A 17414-nucleotide genomic window follows, 5' to 3' on the forward strand; every position below is an offset into this window, starting at 1 on the left:
GAAGGAGGGCCTGCTGCCGCATTGGTGACTCTAGCTAACCTCTGGGCGATTGCACGTCCTCGTGATGGCAACAATACGTTTGGATATCTGCCCTATTAACTTTCAATATTCTTTTCTGCGCCTACTATGGTGATCACGGGTAACGGGGAATCAGGTTTCGATGCCGGAGAGGGAGGCTGAGAAAGGGCTACTAGAGATGTCGCGAACATAAAATTTTCCGTTCGCGAACGGCGAACGTGAATTTCCGCAAATGTTCGCGAAGGGGTGAACCGGGCGAAACGCCATAGACTTCAATAGGCAGGCAAATTTTAAAACCCACAGGGACTCTTTCTGGCCACAATAGTGATGGAAAAGTTGTTTCAAGGGGACTAACACCTGGACTGTGGCATGCCGGAGGGGGTTCCATGGCAAAACTCCCATGGAAAATTACGTAGTTGACGCAGAGTCGGGTTTTAATCCATAAAGGGCATAAATCACCTAACATTCCTAAATTGTTTGGAATAACGTGCTTTAAAACATCCAGTGTGTGTATACGATCAGGTATGATGTTGTATCGATCAGGTAGTGTAAGGGTTACGCCTGCTTCACAGTGACAGACCAAACTATGACAGACCAAACTCCCCGTTTAACGCACCGCAAACAACCGCAAACAGTCCATTTGCACAACCGCAAACTCCCCATTTGCACAAGGTTGGATACCAAGCTAGCCATGTCCCGTTCCTTGTCCTCACTGACGTCATTGAAGGTCTCTTCCTCCACCCAGCCACGTACAACACCAAGGGTCCTTGAAAGGTGACAACAAGCCCCCTGGGACGCCTGCTGTGGTTGGTCTTCCACCTCCTCAAAGCCACCTTCCTCCTCTGACTCCTCTTCGTCAGACTCCTCTCTCTGCGTTGCCGCAGGTCCAGCAATCAACGACGACAAGGCTGCTTCTGGTGGTGATGGTGACCACAACTCTTCCTCTTCATGCTCATCTACGGCCTGATCCAGCACTCTTCGCAGGGCATGCTCCAGAAAATACGCATATGGGATGAGGTCGATGATGTTGCCTTGGGTTTGACTGACCAGGTTTGTCACCTCCGCAAAAGGACACATGAGCCTACAGCTATTGTGCATGAGCGTTCAGTAACGCGGCCAAAAAATACCCAGCTCCGCAGAGGCTGTCCTCTTTTTTTTTAAATTAAAAAAATCTATTCTTACCAGTTTAATCTCTGTTTTGTCCCCTATCAGGGTCTGGTGTATGGAATAGATTTTAGGAACTGGGAGATGGAAAAAGATGGTTGGTCGGTCCTCTTACTTCCAATTTGGGGCACTGCGCGTGCGCCGTGCAGTGTACTGTGTCACCCTATATGAGTGGTGGGCAGTGGGCACAGTACAGTCTGTGGGCCTGACACACACTGGCAGGCAACTGCAATTATATTACAGAGGAAAAATTAAATGACTTTTTTTTTTTCTGCAAGGTGCTGTGCCACCCTATATGAGTGGTGGGCAGTGGGCACAGTACAGTCTGTGGGCCTGACACTCACTGGCAGACAACTGCAATTATATTACAGAGGAAAAATTAAATGACTTTTTTTTTTATCTGCAAGGTGCTGTGCCACCCTATATGAGTGGTGGGCAGTGGGCACAGTACAGCCTGTGGGCCTGACACTCACTGGCAGGCAACTGCAATTATATTACAGAGGAAAAATGTAATGACTTTTTTATCTGCAAGGTGCTGTGCCACCCTATATGAGTGGTTGACAGTGGGCACAGTACAGTCTGTGGGCCTAACACTCACTGGCAGGCAACTGCAACTATATTGCAGAGGAAAAATTAGGCTACTTTCACACTTGCGTTTGGGGTTCTGCTTGTGAGATTCGTTTGAGGGCTCTCACAAGCGGCCCGAACTGATCCGTTCATCCCCAATGCATTCTGAATGAATAAGGATCCATTCAGAATGCATCAGTTTGGCTGCGTTCCACCTCCATTCCGCTCTGGAGGCGGACACCAAAACGCAGCTTGCAGCGTTTTGGTGTCCGCCTGGCCGTGCGGAGCCAAACGGATCGGTCCTAAATTACAATGCAAGTCAATGGGGACGGATCCGTTTGACGTTGACACAATATGGTGCAATTGCAAACGGATCCGTCCCCCATTGACTTTCAATGTAAAGTCAGGAGTCCCTCCAATCCTATGGTATATTTTAACTTGAAGCGTCCCCATCACCATGGGAACGCCTCTATTTTAGAATATACCATTGGATTTGAGTTAGATCGTGAAACTCAGATCCGACAGTATATTCTAACACAGAGGCGTTCCCATAGTGATGGGGACGCTTCAAGTTAGAATATACTAAGAACTGTGGACATAACGGCCCCCTGCTGCCTGGCAACACCTGATCTCTTTCAGGGGGCTGTGATCCGCACAATTAACCCCTCAGGTGCCGCACCTGAGGGGTTAATTGTGCGTATCATAGCCCCCTGTAAGAGATCAGGTGCTGCCAGGCAGCAGGGGCCAGACCCCTCTCCCTCCACAGTTTTAAATTCATTGGTGGCAGTGCGGCCCCCCTCCCTCCCCAGTATTATATTCATTGGTGGCCAGTGCGGCCCCCCTCCCTCCCTCCCCAGTATTATATTCATTGGTGGCCAGTGCGGCCTCCCCTCTCCCCCCCCCTAATTAAAATCACCCCCCCATCATTGGTGGCAGCGGAGAGTTCCGATCGGAGTCCCAGTTTAATCGCTGGGGCTCCAATCGGTTACCATGGCAGCCAAGACGCTACTGCAGTCCTGGCTGCCATGGTTACTTAGCAATTTTAGAAGCATTATACTTACCTGTGCTGTCTGTGGCCGGCCAGGCGCTCCTCCTACTGGTAAGTGAAAGGCCTGTGCTATAAGCAATGCGCTGATGGTGCTTGTGAAGGTCCAGGTCAACAGGCAATGGTGTGACCCGCAGACACAGATTGTGGACCCAGGCGTTTGGCCCAATTATTACGGTGCTTGGATGCCATGTGGCGGATCATGCTGGTGGTGGTGAGGTTGCTAGTGTTCACGCCCCAACTCATTTTGGTGTGGCACGGGTTGCAAACTACTATTCTTTTGTCGTCCACACTTTCCTCAAAAGCGCCATACTGCCAAACATCTACCTCTTGGCAAGGCAACAGTTGCGGACCTGTTTGGTGTAGCCCGCCTTCTCCCTTTTGCCATCCCACTGCCTCTTCCAGCCTGTTGCGGTGCTGCAGATCCCCCCCCCTCTGTACTGCTGTCCTCAATCGTCTTTTTACCTTCCCAGGTTGGGTCAGTGACCTCTTCTTCCACCACCTCCTATTCCACTTTCTCACTCTCATCATCCTCTTAATTTGTTGACCTAACCACAACCTCAATGATTGACAACTGTGTCTCATCCTCTTCATCAACCTCTTGAGACAGTAATTGCGGTTGACTCATTGGCAACTGTGTCTCATCATCATCCACCTCATTAAACACTAATTGCCATTCCCCACAGTCATGTTCTTGTGACTGTGGATGCTCAAGAGGTTGGGAATCAGGGCACAAGATCTCATGTCCCACTTCAAGCGTGCTTGGCGAGAGGGCCAAATCAAGTAATGGCGATGAAAAGAGCTGCTCGGAATTTCCGAGTGTGGGATCACTTGTTTGGCCAGACTCTCCATGGTGGGAGGAAGGAGGATCAGGGTGAGGATTCTGTTGACCAGACTCTTGGCTACTGAGACTGGACTTTGTGGAAGACAGGGTGGTGCTTAACCGACTGGAAGCTCTATCTGCTGCAATCCAACCGACCACATGGTCGCACTGGTCTGACGCCCTGCAAACTGGGACATGAAGCTAGATATCGCGGATGATTGTTTTTCTTGTGCTCTGGCAGCAAGCACAGTTTCAAGGCGCCCAGGGCCACGGCCTCAGTGGTAACCATCAGCATCACAGCCACTTTCCCATCCCTTAATGCTCGCCTTCTTCATATTAAATGTTATGTGCACACTTGACACACAAGATGTGGCACGGATGTCACAGTTCACAGCAAGCACAGTAGATGTAAAAGTATGGAAAAAAGAAAATCGATTTCACTTATATTTTTCCTATCTCTGTCCCTGACACACAGAAGGTATTGCACAGATGTCACAAGTCACTGCAGAGTATTTATTGATTTTTATCGTACCCTTTATTTGTATTCCCTATTGCATTCGTTGAGTGTAATCCAACAACATTGTGCCCAACGAATATCTTGTTTGACAATGTTTCTATTAATCTCCTATGATATTGTTTATTTTATTAGTGTTATATGTTGTGTCCTGCCATTTTTGACACAAAAAAGAAAAAACGCACATATGCCGCATCATTAACGCAACACGCATAGGTGCGTTTTTTTCACAGATGATATATGTATTTATTACGAACAAACGTATGTAATTATAGACATCTGGCCAATTGCTAAAGGACGAAGATTTTCTATTTGCTATTTTTTATTTTTATTCCTATATATGTCTTTGGGCAATAGAGATGAACTGACAACAGACCCTTGTGTACTATACCATTTTGAGTGAACACATATATTCCGCAAACCGGATCTGACGCTCGATAATTAACCAATGAGAACATGAATTACGCAATAGCACCACTATAAAAGAGGAATTTCAAAGGGGGGGTGGCTACCACTGAGGAACGGGTGAACATAAGTACCCCGAAACGCATCTGATGCCACATCCTCCGCTATTTGTGTTCAGAGACTATTACCTGTTATCGACTGCCATTGACCAGAGAAGTGGGATCTAATACCGTCGAAAGTTACCAATGCGATTTGACGACACCAAACAGAGGGCTTGATATACCATTGGCCCACGTGTCGATTAAGAGTCTGTCAGCATGGTCTTCATCTACAAGGAACTCCCGATACTAGAGTGCCATAACAACGGGGGCACGATACAGGGAGTGAAAACATCCCAAGGTCTGGCAAAGTTTGAAGTAGATTCAGAGGTAAATAACAATTACTTGCAAGTCGTTTAGTAGCGGGACGCCGCTACCTATCCTGTTACAGGCTACACAACGCCATGAACTTTCATTCATGTTCAAGGACAGATTGGTTTTGATATTATTAAGCAAAAACTTTGGAGTTATTTAATCGATCATTAGTAGTGGTCATTTTGCTACCTCTGTATATTTTGGGCTGATTTGTCTTTAGGTTGAAGCTCCGTAGGTCGAATTTTTAGCATCCCGTTTGGTCTCTACTATTGAGGCACCACCATCGGGATTGCCTCTATCCGATTTATCAATTTGATTTTTCAAATTAATTCGATCAAAATCTGCTGCTATTCCTATTATATGTATACACTGCCATACCCTGCTGATATCAATTACTGTCAATGTTTTAGAAGTGGTATTTTATAACTATATGTAGTATGCTGCAGTCTTTTATTACTTTATGGATTGCTGAACATTTTTAGCACTAATAAATATATTTCCTTATTAGTACATGGTCCCAGATTTCTTTGAGTGCCCTATCCATATTTATACGCATAAAAAAAAAATTTGATTGCTATATTATATTGCTGCCACCACACAGAATAGTCATTAAAAGGACTTCTGGGTCTTTGAAACATTTTTCAAGTAAATAAATTGTGAATCTTGCAATCACATTCCCTACTCTCTCTGTCCCTTCCTAAGTGCAGCTCTTTCTGACTGAAAATGAGCAGAACATGCGTCATCGGGTGAGCAGAACGATGACGTGTTCCGGTCAGCCAATCACTGTAATGCCAGTAGCCAACATGGCTACTGGTATTACAGTGATGGAAGTACTTACCTGCACATTAATTGGCTGCATAGCAGCCGCAAAACGTGCAGGGAGGAGACTCTAGCATGGCACTCAAGCACATGCGGTACTTGGCCGAGTACCGCCATGTGCTGAGCATAGCGCTGCTCGAGCCAAACAGCAGTTCGGCCGAGCATGCTCGCTCAACACTAATATGTATGTATGTTCCGCGATCAATCAAAAACGCAACCATCGATTTCATACGCACAGTTTTACACCAGGTTTCCATAACAACCCAGTCATTTTTCTTCACTGCTGCAGGTTAGCTTTAAAGGGGCAGGGAGCTGTGGATGACATTGTTAAGGGAGAGGAGTGCTGTGGAGGTGACAGTTGAGGGGAAAGGTAGAGTGGCCTGAATGGTGATCTCAAAAGACAGACTTAAAAACTCCACCCCCAGGTCCCGCTAAGCCACGCCCAAATTCAGTTAGGCCACTCCTTGCTGTCTGAGAGTGAGCTGTTCAAAAGGACATCCCTGCGTCCCTGTGTGGGATATTCCCAAAAAATGCATTAGCCAATAGAAGCCTGGTCACATGATCTTTATCAGCCAATAGAAGCTCGCAGGCCATTAGTCTCCACATACACACAGTTTTACACCAGGCTTTCATAACAACCCAGCCATTTTTCTTCACTGCTGCAGGTCAGCTTTAAAGGCGCAGGGCATTGTGGATGACACTGTTAAGGGAGCGGTGCGCTGTGGAGGTCACAGTTCAGGGGCAGGTAGGGTGGCCATTCAGGCCACCCTAAAAAAACAGACTTAAAAACCCTGCCCCCAGGTCCCGCTAAACCACACTTCTTCCCACTCCGCAGCTGATGGGGATTGAAAAAATTAAGGTGAAAATCAACTTCTGGGATCGAGGGAGGGTGACTTTCTCCCTGCAGCTCTTGCTCAGACAGCACAGTGCTGCTGTCTGAGAGTGAGCTGTTAAAAAGAACATCCCTGTGTCTGTCCAGGCCCTGAGCCTGACGGAGGACAGAGAGTCTAAAAGCCAGACTTTCCGGGAAAAACCAGGGGACAGTCCACTATGGAGGACAGTGTTAAGGGACAGGGTGCTGTATAGGTCACTGTTAAGGGGAATACTGTTAATATCTTTTAACGACATACACGAACCGGGTTCTTCTGCTAGTTTAAGATAATTTATAATGTCACTGGAGTCTGGTTACCATTGTTTGGTTGCACCAAATTTATGAAATGGTGCACAGTTTATATGTATTTGGTGCCATGTACTGTGTTATATGACTTAAAAAATACACATTGGGGCTGCAGTTTGTAGGATGCGACTCTCTTGTGACATTTCAAGTGTCGCAGACAGTAAATCTTCCATAATTTAGATCTAATTTTACTTTTAGCTCTTATTACATAGACCACTGTGAAAAGTATCACTAAACTTTTTTTCTACTTTCCACAGAAAGCTAGGATATGTAAATATTGTAGTTATTTTAAAACATAACTTTTAATTTATCGATATTTAGAATATTGTGACACTTATACTAAAACAATGCTAGAATTACTGTACACTGCTTTCTTGGAAGAATGTCTGGTATAGCAAGCAGCTCTAGTCTATTCGCTCAAACGGCTTGTTTTTGAAGGGGTCTTTTCCAAAACAGAGTATCAGCGGGTTACTCGGCCTAGGTACTATCCCTGCATAAACTAGTCGTGGTGAGTTGGGAGAACCCTAGCAGGCTGTATTCCGGGCACCCGCCCTTAGAAGGACGACCTACAGCCGCTGGAACCTCGGATCTATTGCTGCAAATCCCTGACAATATGTTCTTCCTCTGAACTGTCCGACGCGTTTCACCACTGGCAGTAGTGGTTCTTCAGGGACACACAAAAGAAACGCTGGGGCGCCTGGTGCAGTGGCAGCGCTCCCGCACGTATTATAGAGGCAGTGGCAACCAGATAATACAAAAGTGTCTCCTTTTATGGCGTCTCAACCCCGCCCATCTGTCTGATTAGCCTATGGGTATTTACTGAGCGCTTGTTCAAGCCACCCCCCCTGCAGCGTCATATTATCCAAGACAAAGCGCACACTGATTGGGCCACTATCTTGTATCTTGCCCAACCAGCGGAGCCTCATCCAAACCCGGAAGTGATGATGGTGGGTGGTGGCTAGGTTGCTAAGGGGATCTAACACCGCATCCCAGGCAGGTCCGGGCAGCTTAAATGTAAAACACATTCAATTTCTGTGTCTGCAGACACAAGTATTTCGATGAGCAATCGATTGCTATGATTTTATGTGGTCTGTAAAACGCAATTCCAGCGTTCACTAGCGGGTCTCACATGCAAACAATTAAATCATAGATTTTGGAGGAACTTTATACCATACAAGGCTTAAGGTCCTTGCAGGTCAAAGTGTATTTAGACCATGCAAGATTTCAGGTCCTTGCAGGTCACAGGTGCATCTCTTGAATGTATGTAGGCTTATTTGTTACCAGTCCATGAAATGTATTTGAAAGGTAGCATATGTTGTCAAATAAGCATTATGCTATTGCCACTTGAATAGTGGATACAAATTATGGAGTATTTTGAGACCAAATTAGATCAAAATATCCCATCTAGACACTGGGGACTTATATCTAGACACTGGGAAATTATGTCCAGACACAGGAAGGTATATCTCCAAAGCAACCCAATCAAGGAGAATTGGGGTGCCTTGAAACTCCAGCATATAGTCTATCACAAGGATTATGGCAACTGATTACAAAAAGGGTTTATATGAAATAAATTCATTCAGGCCTTGTGGTGTCACAGAATTTAATTTGTATGTCCATTTTGTTTCGGCCTGTAGGATCATCTTGTCCCAGTCACCACCTCTCTTGGGTTTAGGGACATGTTGTAAACCCATGAATTTAAGGCAGTTGGTGTTGCCTCCATGATACTGTAAAACGTGGCGTGCTACTGATGTGTCTTTTTCATTTAGTATATCATTCACATGATCCCTTATTCGTCTCCTAAACTCACGTTTTGTCTTGCCCACATAATCTAGTGGGCAAGTACATTGGGCCAGATACACTACCCCAGTGGTGAGGCAGTTTATGAAATCTTTGATATAATATTCTTTGTTGTTAGAGGAGCATGTGAATGATTTCGCTTTTTTAATTTGACCACATGCTGTGCAGCTGCCACATTTAAATGTACCCATGGGCTTTCTAGAGGGCCAATTGCCTGTTCTTTCTGGCGGTTGAAAATGGCTATTAACCAGTCTGTCTCTCAAACTACGCCCCTTTCTAAAAGTGATTTGTGGGTATAATCCTAAGACCTTATCTAGATCTGGGTCCGCTTTTAAGATATCCCAGTGTCTAGATTGGAAATTTTTTATTGCCTGGTGTCCACTATCAAAAGTGCCAATAATCCGTATATTATTCTGATCAATAGTACTATTTGGTCTCTGTTTTTTAGGGATGAGGAGTTGGTCCCGCTTCTCACTGCACGCAGTTTCATAGTCCGTGCGTAGAATTTCATCGGGATAGCCCCTCTCCCTGAATCTGACTCTCAAATCTGCAACCTGTTTTTTGAATTTTTTCATTGTTGAACAATTCCTCCGAATTCTAAAATACTGGCCCTTGGGAATTCCTTTACGTAAGGGGAATGGGTGGGCGCTGTCCCAACGGAGAAGGCTGTTACCAGCTGTACTCTTGCGTTACACTGAGGTGACAATACTCTGATTCATGCCTCATTCAATCAATACATCAAGGAATGGTAGTGTGTTTTTGTCGCATGTTGATGTAAAGTTGAGGCCTAGATCATTGTCATTGATGATCATGACAAATTCCGCAAAAGATTCCTCAGTGCCTCTCCATAGGACAAACACGTCATCTATGAACCTCAGCCAAAGAACTACCTTGTCTTGCCACTCTGCCAATGCTTCAGACCCTATATAGTTGGTCTCCCACCAGCCCAGGAGTAGATTTGCGTACGACGGCGCACAAGAACTGCCCATCGCGGTACCCCTGAGCTGGTGATATGCTAGGATATGCCATCACTGTTTTGAAATTGTATAATTGATTTGGGGTCTGAGAGTGCTGGTTTAGATCTGTGGCACATCAATATCTTTTGCATGAATATGGCTGCTCCTTGCCAGTCCAGTTCACTTCAATGACTCTATAGAGTAAATGGAGACTTCTGGCTCTATCCATTGCGTTGTTTCTGTCACCGATGACTGCTGAAAACAGGTGATAAAGCTAAATTTGTCTGGTTACATTAAAAAATATGTGCTTACCAAAAATATACTATTTTAAAAGCTTTATACAAGATGAATGTTGTTTCTGTTTACCTAAGGTCAAGTTACAGAGGTGCAACTTCTGGGAATTAGTGCCTTGGTCCTTAAATGTTAGTTCTGTATAAGTGACCTGGTTCTACTAGTATGCTGCTTATGCAGTATTGTAGGCAAGATGGTGGTTCCAAAACAAATCCGAATTAGCTTTGTGGTAAAGAATCAGGTTTTCCTAAAATGGCAACTACAAGTGTTCCAAAGGGAAACTGTGTAGAGGAGACAAGCTTGTGAACACAATGCAGAGAGAGGGGGAGCTGGATGTTCCTGATTAGAGATGAGTGAATTTCATATTTTGAAATTTGTTCACGCTTCGTTTACTGGTAAAAGGTGAATTGCGTTATGGATTTCGTTACCCCGGACCATAACACAGTTCTATGATGGAATGCATAATGAAATGCCTTTAGAGGCATTCCTTTATTCATTCCATCATAATATAAGTCTATGGGATGCAAAACGGATCCATTCCGTTTCCGTTATGCAGGGGAATCCATAACGCAATTCACCTTTTACTAGTAAACAAAGTGTGAATGAATTTCATAACCTGAAATTCGCTCATCTCTATTCCTGATGATATGTTCTCATCAATATTAGATGATATGGAAAAGAAGGAAAACCAGATGGCAGAACAATGGCAACCACCTGTAGAGCAGGAGAGCACTGGGGTTGGAGAACTGAGTATTCCAGAGCTGATTAATATATTGTTTTTACTGTCAAATAACCTACAGGAGATTGCAGGCCAGAACAGCAATAATTTGCATATTATGCCCACACCTAACCAGTCAAACCACAAACCAGCAACAGCCGCGGTTTAAAGGTGCATTAAAGGTTTAAAGGGGCATTAAAAGACTGTGCAGTGCAGTCTTCATTATTTAATAAAAGGCAGCTGCGGTCTAATTGGCCAGGCATTTCTTCAGCGCAGAATGGCCGCAAACTAATTTACCAGATTTATTGCGATTCGGAACAAATCACATTTCTTGCCGAATTTTGGCAAAGTTGCCGAATTGATTTTTTTCAAAACTTCGCTCATCACATATATCAACTGGTGTCCACAATAGAAACAGTACCCACCCAGAGGTTCACCCTAAGGCCCTGCATCTAGAAAAGCTGTTCTTTTTTATTTTTTTTTATTTATATTTTTATTGTAGCTTTTACAATATAACAGGGAATAACAGGGTGTCAAGGTATAGGCTCGCAGGCCATATCATAGTAATACAATACAGAGTGAGTACAAAGTGAGTACAAGTGAGAGACTATGCATTACATAGGACATGAGTTAAGATACAAGCCTGTCTCTGGCGACTTTAAAATACATTTCTAATATCCAAGGTATTTATGAAGCTAGGAGTCAAGACCCGGTGTGGAGAGTGGGATTATGCAACAAGGTGCTATAGTTTATCATCTGAGATGCAATATTATCTGGATGAGCAGATGAAGTGGTGTGTGGTTATGTTGGGAGGTTACAATGATAATTCAGTTAGCGTATGTTTCTATGAGCTAAGCTCATGGTTTGGGGGATCTATATTTGAACCACATTGACCATTTCTTGAGGAAAGTCAGATGCGTGCGGGATTCCCAGGAGGATAATTCCTCAAATCTATGGATCTGGTCAATTTTTTGGATCCATTGGTCCAGGGTTGGCAGAGTAGTCTGTAGCCAGAATTTAGGGAGTTGAAGGCGTGCTGCCAGAATCATCTGTGTAAATACAAATGGTGGTTTAGCATTCACTCTCCCTTGATAAAGTGAGAGTAGGGCAATTTGCGGGGAGGGCTGAATCATTGTTCCACAGACGTCATTAGCCATAGAAAAAACTTCACTCCACCATTTCTGAATAGGTGGGCAGGTCCACCAAATATGGAGGAAGGTTTCTCTCTCTCCAAGGCACCTCCAGCACGTATCAGGAGCGGAACCAGCAAATCTCGCTATCTTGTCTGGTGTATTGTACCATGTAAGGATTGTAAGGATTTTGTAGCCGTTTTCCCGGATTCTGACACAGCAGGAGGCACCATGGGGAAGTTCTAGCAATTTAGGTAGGGATTCGTGAGGAAGTGTGGTATTGAGATCAGATTCCCATTGCATAATGAAGGATGGTTTGGCTAACATGGGAGGTAGACGCAGTTTACTGTAAAGCCGTGATATGAGTTTTCTGGGCAGTGTTTGTTGTAATATCAAATCTTCCAGCCAGACTAGTGGGCGAAGAAGATCACCCACCTTGATGTGTTGTTTTATGTGGGCCCTGAGATAAGTAATAGATAGAAAATCTCGTGGATGGGGGTTAAGTAGGGTATTTGTGTCTCTTAAGTCCATCCAACCCTCATTAGGGAGAGCTAAAGATATTATAGGTGTTAAAGAAGACATCAGACCTATTGAAGTAGAGTCTCTTAATGCAGAAGGGGCCGTACCTAATACATCTTTTACAGTTAGAGTGGGCGAGGGGAATGGGATAGAACAATGTGTGGATGATAGCCACCTCCACGTCTCCAGTACAGCCCGAACGATTGGATAAGGGGACATATGTCCAGTAAAGACCGTCTCCTGACCCAAGAGAAGCGCTCTAGCTGGTCTATTCAGTATATCAAGCTCTAGCTGAACCACAGCTGAAGGCGGAGAAGCGCTCATCCATGCTAATAAGCGTGAGAGGAGAGTGGCCCTCCCGTATAGCTCCGGGCTTGGTAGGCCTATTCCTCCCGCTTGCCTAGGCTTAGTGAGGAGAGAAGTAGAGAGCCTCGCCTTCTTTCCATTCCAAATGAAAGACCTAAATTTTTTCATAATGGAATTATAATAACACTTGGGGACGGGAATAGGTAAAACTTGCTGTAAGTAGGTGAGTTTGGGGAGTATATAGGATGAAAGAAGGTTCTTTCGACCGAACCAAGACAGTGTTGGGTTAGATCTGGCCAGATTATCAATCGCCTCTATAATAGATTTCCTTAAGGGAATATAGTTAAGAGAGAAGAGTTCCGTGACATCTGGACTGATTTTGACCCCTAAATATGTGATATTGGGAGAGGACCAATTATATGGAGATTCCAACATTAAATGATCTTTGGTTACCCGAGAAATACCTGAGCATAAGACCAGCGATTTATTCACGTTAATTTTAAAATCTGACAATATGCTGTATGTATTTAGGTGGGACTGAATTCGGGGTAAAGACGCTTTTGGATTGGTCGTCATTATAAGAACATCGTCCGCGAAAGCTGCAATTTTCTGTTCCCTGCCTCCCAAACATAGACCCATCACCTCCTGGTCCAATCTTATATTTGCTAAAAGTGGTTCAAGAGCTAGTACAAATAGGAGAGGCGAGAGGGGGCAACCCTGCCGAGTCCCATTTTTAATAGCAAAGGAGGGGGATATAGTACCATTAACTAGAACTGAGGCTGTAGATTGTTCATACATTGAAAAAACTGATTTAATGTAGGGATCAGGTAGGCCGAATCCACGCAGCACTTGTTTTAGATATGACCAGTTGACCCTGTCAAATGCTTTCTCAGCATCTGTACTGAGTAAAAGCAAAGGAGAGGAAATCTTTTTAGCATGACAAAGAACATTAATCACCCTCGTGGTATTATCCTTGCCTTCTCTGCTACGGACGTAACCCACCTGATCCCCATGGACGAGTTGAGGCAGGAGAATGGCCAATCTATTAGCTAACATCTTGGCCAGGAGTTTTAGGTCTATGTTTAGGAGGGAAATGGGCCTGTAATTGGAGCATAATTTTGCGTCTTTCTCTTCTTTGGGGATGAGAGTTATATGGGCTGCCGTCATGTCTCTTGAAAGGGGGGTTCCCCTAAGTGTCTGATTACAAACTTCTAAAAGATGAGGAAGAAGGATTTCTTGAAACGTTTTGTAGTATGCTAGGGGAAGGCCGTCAGGACCAGGACTTTTGCCTGTCGGCATTTGATTCATAGCTTTCTTTAATTCGTTTATGGAAAAAGGTGCTGAAAGGATTGACTTCTGTTCCAAGTCAATACTGGGAAGTTTCGCGGTTTCCAAAAAGGAAGATATGGATGGGACATGGGTTCTTGGGTCAAGAGTAGAGGGGAGATTATATAGATCGTTATAAAACGAGCGGAATTGGGCAGCAATTTGATTGACCGAAAAAATAGGAGTGCCATCTTGTGAGGATAGTTGGTGGACATAATTAGTGGACCTCCTCCCTTTGATCTTGTTCATTACGAACTTGGTAGCCTTATCCCCGTGTGCGAAGAATTTGTGCTGGAAGCTCATGTAGTATTTAGCTGATCTATTAGCCAAAAGTGATCTAAATTTGGCCCTATATTCTGATAGCTTTTTGAGTTGAGTGTCAGAGGGATTGGCTTTGTGGCAAGACTCTAGCGTCTGGATATTTTTCAGGGTGTCATCTATTTCTCTTTCTCTCTCTCTTTTTTGGTATGTGCCAATGTTAATAAATTGTCCTCTAATAACTGGTTTATGGGCATCCCAGAGGGTGTTAGCAGATATATCAGAGCTTTTATTTAGGGAGAAGTATTCTTTTAGGTGTTTGGAGATCCGCTCAACCGAATCTTGATTTCCTAGAAGGGTTTCATTTAGTCGCCAGTTGAAACTCGAGGGTGTTTCATTTGGGGCCAATACTGTAATAAATATTGGGGAATGGTCTGATAAGTGAATAGCACCAATGGTAGCCTCTCTGCAAAGGTGTATGTGTTCTTTGGAGATAAACAAGTAATCTAGTCTGTGGTAGGTTTTATGTGTAGATGAAAAGAAAGTGAAATCTTCAGCACTGGGGTGGAAGGATCGCCAGACGTCAATCAGATGCAGATCCCAAAGAGTATTTTTGATAGCTTTAAGTGCCCTTCTGGAGTGGGATGATTTATGGGAGGAGGTATCTAGTTGAGGGATAAGGGCCACATTTAAGTCCCCTCCAGTGATCACTATACCCTCCTTAAATGACTCAATAATAGGGAAAACGTCAGAAAACCAGCGTGATTGGTTGGAATTGGGGGCATATAAGTTAACGAAAGTATACGTTTGTGGTCCTATTGTGCCCTTGAGTAATATATACCTGCCTTCTGGGTCTAAACTTTGGCTGACTAATTTGAAAGGGATTTTCCTCTGCAGCCCAATACTAACCCCACTGGAGGCTGAGGAACTGCTCCCACAATGGTACCAGTTGGAGAAATGGGAGAACCGCATATCTGGATATCGGTTGAAGCGGAAGTGTGTCTCCTGAAGAAATATCACACTAGCCCCGACTTTTCTTCGAATGGCAAAGATTTGGCTCCGTTTGGAAGGGGAGTGAAAACCTTTGACATTGTAAGAGGCTACTGACAAGTCAGCCATTATTTGTATTGTGTGTGGAGTTACCTTGAAGCTGTTGTGGTCTCTTTTTAGAAGAAATGTCAGGTTCACTGTGGTCTTCTGTCACATGTATCATGGTGGTTATGCGTGGGTAGATGTCACTCCAATTCAACAAAAGAGACATATACCTTGAGTTAGGGGTAGGGAAAAGGAACAGAGCATAACTTGTTAAACCAACAATAAGAACAAGCATAGACAAATTGTAATTTGTCATAATCAGGAGGGGGTTAATTGGTCTGTAGACCAGTTGGGAGATCGTATAACGTCCATAAGAGGGCAGTAATAAGGCAAGATGGAAAAGGGACATCAAAAGACTTGTGAGCAGGCTGTCGGAAAACATACAAACAGCAATGACACATATACTAGGCAATATATGAGTGGCGGCTTTGGATATTAGCATAACATAAGGCTACCATATTATATATAGAAAAGTCTTTTTACTGCTCTTGTAAAAGACTTCTTGGGGTAAGCTGGAGACCTCTTTTCTTAGATCTGGAGGACTTCGGCGTACGTGGTAATTCAAATGGAGCCACTTTGGGGATATCTGGCAGAGCACCTAAGTCCTGAAAGAGTTCCCAATTTTCAATCGGCAATGGCGGTATATTTAGAAGCTCAAAGGTAGATGCGAGATCTGTGAATGATGATATGTTGGCCCTTTTGCCCGCATATGAGAAGGTTAGGCCAAAGGGGTAAGACCAGCGATATAGAACTTTCTTGGAGCGTAGCCAATCTGTCAACGGTTTGAGGGATCTACGCTTCTTCAGAGTTGAGGGAGCTATATCTTGATATATGTCGATTTTAGAATCTTCATATGTTATATCCGGGTGATTTCTTGCTGCTTCCAAAATGGCAGTTTTCACTTGGAAGTTAAGGAACCTACAAATTATGTCCCTGGGGGGTTCAGCCGGCTTAGGTTTAGGCCTGAGGGCTCTGTGCGCCCTTTCTATGATTATATCTTGTGGGAAGTTGGGGCCTAATAGAATCCCGCATATTTCAATAATGGAGGTCGGAACGTCTCCAGGGGAGACCGATTCTGGTACACCCCTGAATCTCAAATTATTTCGGCACCCCCTGTTTTCCTGATCTTCTAGCGAGCTGTGAAGGTCGTTTAAGTATAAGGCACAGCGGCGAAAAGAATCTGTCAACGCAGACTGGTGATTTAACATCTCTGCTTGGTGTGACTCCAGGTTTTCTACACGGTCCCCAATATGCCTCACCTCGTTCCTGCATGCTGACAACTCTGCAAGGATCGGCTCCATTATTCTGCTCAGAGCGCGGTCGAGGTATTTTCTTGTGACCGGGAGGTCAGAGCTGGTATGTGTGTCATCCGAATCGCTTTCCCCTTCTGATTGTACTTGGGCGCGCTTCTGTGACTTGGCTTGTGGTGTTGGCGCCATCTTGGGCTCTCTGGCTGCTACCGTTGCGGCAGCTTTCTTTAAGAATTTCTCCATGTCACCTCCAGCGATTTGGTTTTTGGAGGGAGCAGGAGTGTCACCATGCTTGGCGTTCCCGATCTTGACCATCTTCGCCTTAGAAAGCTGATATTAGCTGACGTTAGGGACGATCTCTACACAGAGCTCAGAGCTATGCGACCATCTTCATCCGGCGCAAGCTCCGCCCCCTAGAAAAGCTGTTCTCATCTGATTTTCCAAATGTATCAAGATAAACTTATATTAATTGGTTGAATTGCCTTGTGGGGTACACTTTGGGATGCTCTTTATCACTTTATCATTAGGGAGACCAAAAAATATGCAAGATTATTGTATGCCAGCCATCACTACTCTTGGTTTCTAGGAAGAGTATATGCAAATCACATATCTTAATTCTTCTGGAATTAGATAGGATATACCCTCTTTTCTTTTCTTTTTTTTCAGGCAAGCTAATTTGCATACATTTGGCTTTCTGGGAAAGATATTCAAATTAGCTTTTCTTACAAAATAGAAAAGAATGCTAATCTTTTCTCATGCCATCCTTTATTCCCTTTCTCTCTCTCTCTCTCTCTGGTTTGGGGCAAATCAATTTGTTCTC

Source organism: Bufo bufo, chromosome 2 (genome assembly GCF_905171765.1).
Source record: "Bufo bufo chromosome 2, aBufBuf1.1, whole genome shotgun sequence".
Lineage (NCBI taxonomy): Eukaryota > Metazoa > Chordata > Amphibia > Anura > Bufonidae > Bufo > Bufo bufo.